This window comes from Poecile atricapillus, chromosome 7 (assembly GCF_030490865.1).
Source record: "Poecile atricapillus isolate bPoeAtr1 chromosome 7, bPoeAtr1.hap1, whole genome shotgun sequence".
Taxonomy (NCBI): domain Eukaryota; kingdom Metazoa; phylum Chordata; class Aves; order Passeriformes; family Paridae; genus Poecile; species Poecile atricapillus.
Window position 1 is genome coordinate 8,307,295 of NC_081255.1, and position 8,238 is coordinate 8,315,532.

Consider the following 8,238-nt stretch of genomic DNA (forward strand, 5'->3'; position numbering starts at 1 on the left):
ACCCAGGATTTCCAGCTGCGTTTGAAAAAGCAGGTTTGTTTTGTATTGCATGCAAAAAGCCTAAACTTAGCGAGAGAGATGTTAATTTGTGAGGGGAAAATAGGCCATATTTATGTAACTGTGAAAAGCTGCAGCGAAGGCTACAGATCCAATGGGAGAGGAGCGTCTGCTCCCAGCTCAGAGCTTTGTGAGAGCTCCAGCAACTGCATATTCATCGCCCCACACCCCAAAGAACCAGCTTTGAGGCTTTCCAGGCTAAGAATAGAGGTCTTGTTGTGTTTGCTGCTCCACGGACCGGGTTTTGTCCGGGATTAGAGGCACCGGGGTGTGTGGAGCTGCAAATGGCAGCATCTCCTCCGGGCCCAGCAGGGATGGAGAACGTGGAATAAAGGGTGAATTCATTCCCAGCCACACAGGATGGCATTAGTGCTGGCCCTCTGCTCACAGAGACGTCCCCCGTGGTGGATGGGGCACCCGCAAAACACGACTCCCTTGTGCACAAACAAAACCCAAGCGTTTTTCCAAGCGGGGCGGCTGGGACAGTGCCACGACTGAAATTAGCAGCTCGTCCTGGCTGTGAAGCCTGATGGCTTGGATCCACCTCGGGAAGGCCGGTCCCTGCAGGGGCAGACAGCTCCCCGCAGGTCTGTGACATTTCTTTCCCCTTCCACTCACATTCTCTGCCCTACTTAAACCAGGTTGGGAATCCAGCAATCGCCAGCCTTGGGAATGGAAACCCCAGAGGCAGCCGCTCCAGGGATTTTCAGACAGCCCTGCACTTCAGAGGTGTTTCAGCTCCAGGAATCATCATGTGGCAGTGCTGGCTCTGCTGGGAAACATCACGACACTGCTCCTTGTTTGGCGTTGGATTTGTCACCTTGGGAGTCTGGGAGAGCCTTTTAAAGGCTGAACTGGGCTCGCAAATGGCAGCAAAGTCATTCCCGTGGGGAAACCAAGAGAAAAAGGATTTGTGGAAGCTTCTGTGGCCTCTGGCTGCTCTGTTCCCTGAGCCTGGGGACATATTCCTGGACACTGATCCTAAAGGAGCAAGGAATGAGACTTCCAGGCAGGATGGTCACCCTGGGCTTTGAGTACCTGTAGCCAAAGGCTGCACTGAACACAGGCACTGGCAGAATGACTCCTGTCCACCTGAAGTCCAGCCTGGGAAGTGAGGGAGGCCACCACGTCACAGACAGAAGGCTATGACTGATATGAGGTGTTGTTTTCAAATAAATGGGGACAGAAATTGGTTTTTTGAAACATGCAAGGAAATGCTCTGCAAAACATGAATCCCCTGAGAGAAAGCACAGTCTCTGGAGAAGGTCTTTCTTGCTAAAACATCACATAATATAGAAGTCTCTCGGGAAATGACTCCTGAGATAACCTGTCTCCTAAAATAAATGCCCCTGGGAGCAACAGTCTCGGCAAAACATTTCTGGGGGAGGAAAAAAAAAGCACTCTAAAGCCTGCTATTGATTTTGTATTTACCCTCGCTGAAGCAGCAGCAGCACACAGAGCTCAGAGGTGAGCCATCATCTTCCAGTGCTCCTTCCTAATCAGAACTGAGAAGGATCCAGCAGCGATCCTGCTGCTCCCTCATTTCCTCCCCGATCACTCAAACCGACCCACTGCGAGCAGCAGCTCCACAAAAACGTGTCCTGGAGTCGTCTGGCGGCTTTGTGGAGCACGACAACGGGGCCATCCCATCTGCTGCTGTTTGTTTAGCCCCTGCACTGCTAAACGAACATGTGGGAACGCTGCTGAGCCTCTGCTCAAAGAGCAGGGATGTGTGTGTGTCTCTCTCCCCCCTGCAGAAGTCCCCAGCAGCATTTGGCAAAGAAGGAGAGGCCAAGAACCAACTGATGCTGTCCCCTGCCCAGCCTGCTGTAATTAGCGGCTCTCGTGACGCTGGACACCATCCAGACACTTGGCCAAATGCAGTCCAGACACTTTGACCCTGAGAATTGGCTCCCATGCCTGGAAAACCACATGCCAGCTCCGACTAAGCACCTGCAGGTTAATTTATCTTTCATATTTCCATCAGCGCAGCCCAGAAAAACCCAGAGCCACGCTGGCAGGCAGCAGAATTTCCCTTATAAATAGCCATGAGTTGGGAAAGGTCTGAAAACTCTCCAGGAAATACTCATGGAGGCAGAAAACAGCGACTGAGCACTGTTGAGGATCTGCTGCAGGGAGCATTGGAGACCAACCCTTCTGCTCCTGGCAGTGTTACAGAGCCAAGAAAGATTCTTTGGATGTCTTTAAGAGAGGAAGGCAGAAGCATTCTAAAGCCTGGTCTAGCAGCTTGTTAAAAATTACCTGTCCTTGCTGTGGTTTAAAGCCATAAATCTGTATTTATTGACCACATTCTGCATATCCTGCAATCCCCTTATACATGACCAAACACATGCAAACAAGGTGAGCCCCAGAGAAGGGGTTATATTTCAGGATGTTCCATCATCTGCCTTTAGCAGCAGGCAAATGAGATGGTCCTGAGAGCCCACAGCTGTGTGGACAAGAGGAGTTGGTCCAGATCCATTCTGAGCTCAGACTGACTGCAAAGACAGTGTGGATGCAATTCCCAGGAGTCCTGTGGATTTCAGGCAGCACCCACAGAATAAAACAAGGTACTGTGTGAATAACATCTCCTAAAAATCCAGCATTGGGGACATGGTCATCCTCTAGAACTGTAGGGTCAAAATTAAGAGAAATAGGCAATGAGATGGAGACAAAAAATATAACAGACTTCCACAACTACCTGGGTATGAGTATCTGTCTGTCTTGGAAAACATGGACACCTGCTGAAGAATCTGGAGTGGTCACAGAGTGCCACAGCACGCTGGCATAGCAGGTCACCTCTACATGGCCCAGGGCAGGACCAAAAAGAGAACCCCATTTATTCACCCACATCAGCCCCTGCCTTCCCTGCTGGCAGGAGGAAGCAGATTTTGTGTGTCAGACAGGCCCATTCAGCACCCAGCTCACGAGGCAGCAGTGAACAGCTCTGCCCTGGCCCAGCACGGACCAGGATGAGGGCAGCAAGCAGGGTCTCCTCAGGAGCCCCAAAATTGGGTATTCTGGGTGAGAGCAGCAGCAGGAGGCAGCAGTGTGTGTTTTGCTGTCTGCAGGACAGTTCACACCCAGCGTGGTGTTTGCCTTTGCACAATGGGCCCAGCTTGTTGACTCATGTTCAGCTTGTGACCCAGCGTCAGCAGCAGCAGCTTCTGCTGGCACAACAGCCGCTGTCTGCTGCTGACTGCAGGGCTGCTGCCTCCCAATCCAGCATCTCACACTCACTGCCTGCTTTTCCCAGCTTTTCCATGACCATTTCTCAATTTATCAAGGCTTGAAACCTCTCCCACTAGCCTACAAAGTTGTACTACAAAGTTTGTCCACAAATACACAAATTTTCTGTATGTTTCTGTATTTTCACCATCCCAGACTGAATTAAATGACCTGGAAATACCCATTTAATTTACCTTATAGCAGCCTTCCAGTACCTAAAAGGGGCTTATGAGAAGGCAGGAGAGGGACTTTTCACACCAGCATGTAGTGACAGGACAAGGGAGAATGGCTTTAAGATGAAGGAATATCGAAATTAAGAAGAATAAGATAGATTTAGATTAGATATTAAGAAGAAATCCTTCCCAGGGAGGATGGTGAAGGTTGCCCCATCCCTGTTCAAGGCCAGGCTGGATGGGGCCTGTAGAACCTGTTCTAATGGAAGGTGTCCCTGCCTTCCAAGGACCTCTGTCCCAAGAGGGGCTGGAATGAGATGATCTTTAATTCCAAAACATTCCACAATTCCATGATCCTCCAACCATTTTGCACCCAGTTTCATCCTGAGTCTGGCACAGTATGACCATGCCCAAAAGAGTTGGTATCTGTCACGTAATGTCTCTCCCCTAGCAATGAGACCTTTTAATCCTGTCAGAGGATGACATTACTCTGGTTTCAGATGACACTTCCCCAAATAACCACATGGTTTTACCTGTCCAGCACATTCCAGACCTGTTCATTTTTTCCAGGTTTTTTTTCCTCCTGTAAGTGAAAATTAAACTGATCTGTAATTACCCAGGTCCCCTTTCTTCCTATTAGAGACAGGCACTGAGCGAGTTTTACAGCAGTCAGGTTCTTCACCTATGCACCCAAATTTATCAGAAAACACCACAAATTAGTTTGAAATCACTTCAAAGCTCTTTATTGAAATTCCTGCCACCCAAGCAGCTTGAGACTCCCTGATTTCCCAAGAGCCCTCTTAAATGTAATTTTCCCCCCTCTATTCTAAGCAAAGCCCTCACTATTTGTCATTATCACCAGCAGTGCTACTCAGCACTTCTTTCTCTTGAACTTTCTAACAATGACAACTATGAAAAATAACCATTTTGGCCTTCCTGACATTTTTTGATAGGTCTTTCTGTCCCCATGATTATCCCACATGGACATTAGCAGCCTGAGGAGGACCAAGGGAAATGCTGACCTCGTTTGTTGTGATTACCAGGACCACTGAAAGGAAAGGTTGTCACAGTTAGAATGAGTATTTCTCACATTAATGGATCGTGATGAAGCAAAATGGATTTTTCCTGCAGGTTTAGAGAATAAACCAAGCCCAGGGTTACAAAGGGAGAAGTGTTTTTATTCACTGAGTAGCAGCACCTTAGGTCAGTGTCACAAAAAGCTTATTCCCAACAGTCCAACACTCCATCTATCATGAAATGTTATATGGCAAATTTATCACTCCAGCCCCAGAGAGGGAGAAAATCCCCCAAAAAAACCTTCAGCAGTTCAAAAGCAAAGCCAAGTGAAATGCAAGAGTTGCCAAAGAGGCCATAATTCAAATTCAGCTCAATTAGAAACATGCCAGTGTTTTTACAGCATTGGGTTCAAGCCCTGATTGCTGAGACCAAAGTGGTCCTCACCCCCCTGAGCACCTGAATCCTCTTTTATGATGGACACAGCCTCCAGCAGAATTCTCGTCCTCAATTTTCCCTATCCTACTGGTATACTTAATAAATAAATGAGCACCATACATCCATTTCTATGTTAAATGACATTTCCTGATTATGGATTTGTTTAAATGCCTACAGTTTTCTATAACTGCACATTATATGATGCCTTTTCTTCAGTATAGGATGCATAGTATCACATAATTTATATATCTACACACAATTTGTACCTCCAGCTTTTAGTTCCCACTACTGTGAAAGGCTAAGGAATAAAGCAGCAACCTCTTTTATGATTTCAAAAGGAACAGTTGCCCCCAGGAATGCACACAAAAATCTTCTGTGTCACTGGCTATTTAAAGAACAGCTTCAGTATTTCCTACTGTTGCATAATAGATTCTGATTATTTTGACACTTTTCAGTATTTTTAAATCTTTTTAAGCAGGAGCCATGGGGAGGCAGCACGAATTAGCTGCACCTTATTTTATTTCTGTCAGCTAATTTCTGTATCCTCCAAAGCACAGTTTTTTAGTCCTGTTCCTCACCAGAACTGCAGCAGCTGTTTTAGGAGGCCATGCAGTGTTCTGGGTCCAAAATCTGGTCCTGGTTGAAATAATGAAGGGCTGCTCATCAGGCACCCCTCAGATGCTTTGATGGGTGCTGCCAGGGAAGCAGCAAGGAGCAGAAAAAAAAGGATGGAAATGACCTTGATGTGAATTTAAAATGTCTGCAGGTTCCCAACTTCTACAGGAGGTTTTTCAGGTAGCATTAACAAAATTATAAACTCACAGAAATTGCCTTTTAGAAAGCATCATTCCAGCTGAACATTCCTGACTACAAAGTACCTCTCTGCACATTAATTCAGTCAGCACAGTGATTTAACTGGTGAGTCTACATTTAATAGGTGTTTATATTCATTAATATTTATCTCATCTTCCACAAATGAAATTAGTAACAGCATGCCAGAGATTTTCTCCACATGGCTCCTGCAAATGCATTAAACCCAGCTATCTCCAGAGGCAACTATGGGCAGAGCTTGGCCCTGTGTGTTTCTGTGGCAGCTGTGCTAAAATTATGTTCCTCTCATTAAAAGAATCCTTTTTTGCTGGATCTGGCTTTAGTTATACAATATTAGCAGTGAAAATAGGAGCTGAGAATTCATGGCTTTATATGCTTTCAGTTTAAATTCTATTTAGAGAATTCTCTGGATTTTTACATCTTAAACATCCAAATCAAGCTCTCACCTTCCATAATTGCATTTTTAATCTTTTACTATGAATATGACAGTATTAAATAACACTTTATTCAAACTCTTTCCTTGAAAAGAAGCATGGGAGGTTAGAGATGAGTGAGCTTCCTATGTGAGCTTTAAAATACACAAAGCATGGAATGGTTTGGGTTGGGAAGGATCTTAAACATCTCATTCCACCCCCCTGCTGCGGGCAGGACAACTTCCACTATCCCAAGCCGCTCCAAGCCACATCCAGCCCAGCCTTGGACACTTCCAGGGATCCAGGGGCAGCCACAGCTTCTCTGGGCAACCTGTGCCAGAGCCTCCTCACAGGAATAAAAGTACTGGAAAGTCAGAATGAGATCTCTTTCCCAGGCTATTCCTGGGATGCTCCCTCTGGGATAATACCCCGTGGCACCTTGAGCTGCTCAGCCTGTCATCCACCCACATCTCCTCATGGTTCTCTGCTAGGTTTGTACAAAGCTGCAAAAAAAGGGCAATGCCATAGTTACCAGGGGCTGTGGCATCCTCAAGAGAACTCCCAGCTCTGGGCAGTGCTTGGATCTGGACACTGTTGTTTTGCTACTCGGAGTGAAGTGATGCTGTGTGAAACTGTCACTCAGTCCTTCTCCTTCTCCTTCATCCTCCTCAGAGCCCTGCTGCTGTAATTGCTGTCAAATCAGTTCTGTTCATGCTGCAGGAAAAAAATCTATTGAAGGCTTTTCTTTTCCAGAAGCACCCTGGATGTCTTTTTCCTTTACATACAAATAAAAATAATGGCAAGGAAAATTGAATAAATGACAAACAAGGAGCCTGCATTTCAAGGGACACCATCAAGGAGCTGAGGACTTCAACTACAATTCCCTTCAAACTGCTCAAGTAAACAAGCAAAATTCTCAGGACTGAGAGTGTTTTAAATCTATTGCTCTCCAAGTAGAGGGTAATATTAAAAAATCCAAGAGTACACTGTGCTTGCTGTTCCAGAGAAAACTGCCACCAAACAGGCCCCTTGTACCAGCTGTTCTCAGACATGTTTTTATACTGTTCACTTTGCCACTTGGGAAAGTAGAAAGTGTTATCCGAATTTGTTTCTTGCTTTTTCAGGTAGATTGGGATCTTTTTGAGCAGTTAATAATTTTACTTTTTTTTAATAGATATGTAAATATGTGATTTAATACTAGTTTTTGCACCAAATAAAGTACCTAGTCACTGGAACTGAAGGTTGGTAAATACTAACAGCAAGATGTGGGGGGATAAAATCACCAAAAGAACTAACAAGAGCATTCAGCTTTGGCCATCCAGCTGTCCATGGGTGTATGGAAAGTCACTGCATAGAAGATATGCAGGGATTTCCCCAGGAAAGTAGGTGATATTGCCTAAAACTGTACAGCTTAAAATAGATATGAATGGGAAAAAAAAAAGGATATTAATTCATGAAGTTATAAGCAGAACAGAAAACACATAAGAAATTTGAATATCATTACTTCTATAAGCTACATGGGAAAGCGCCTTGTGCAATGATCAGGTGAGAGGTTTAAATTAAGCATGAGGAAGTAGTTTTTAGAATAACACATAATTTAACAGAACTCAAGGCTATAAAAATACAGCAGGGAGTCGACAAGAAAGAGGGGGAGGTACTTTTTGCAAGGGCATGTAGTGACAGGACAAGGGGATAGAAGTTTAAAGTGAGAGAGGAGGTTTAGATGGGATATTGGGAAGAAATTTTTCCCTGTGAGGGTGGGAAGCACTGGCACAGGTTGTCCAGAGAAGCTGTGGATGATCCTGGATGTCTGGAAGTGCTCAAGGCCAGGCTGGATGGGGTTTGGAGCAGCCTGGGATAGTGGAAGGTGTCCCAGGGTGGAACTAGAGGGTGTTTAAGACCCCTCCCAACCCAAACCATTCTTGGATTCTATAAGATACAAATATGGTTAAAATATAACCAAATTAATAGGGGAACCATCCACAGTGCTTCTCTTCAGCTCTGCAGAGAACACCAAGACTATCAAAACCTAACAAGCAAGCTGATGTCTTATTAGAGAAAAATGTGACCAATCCATCTGAACA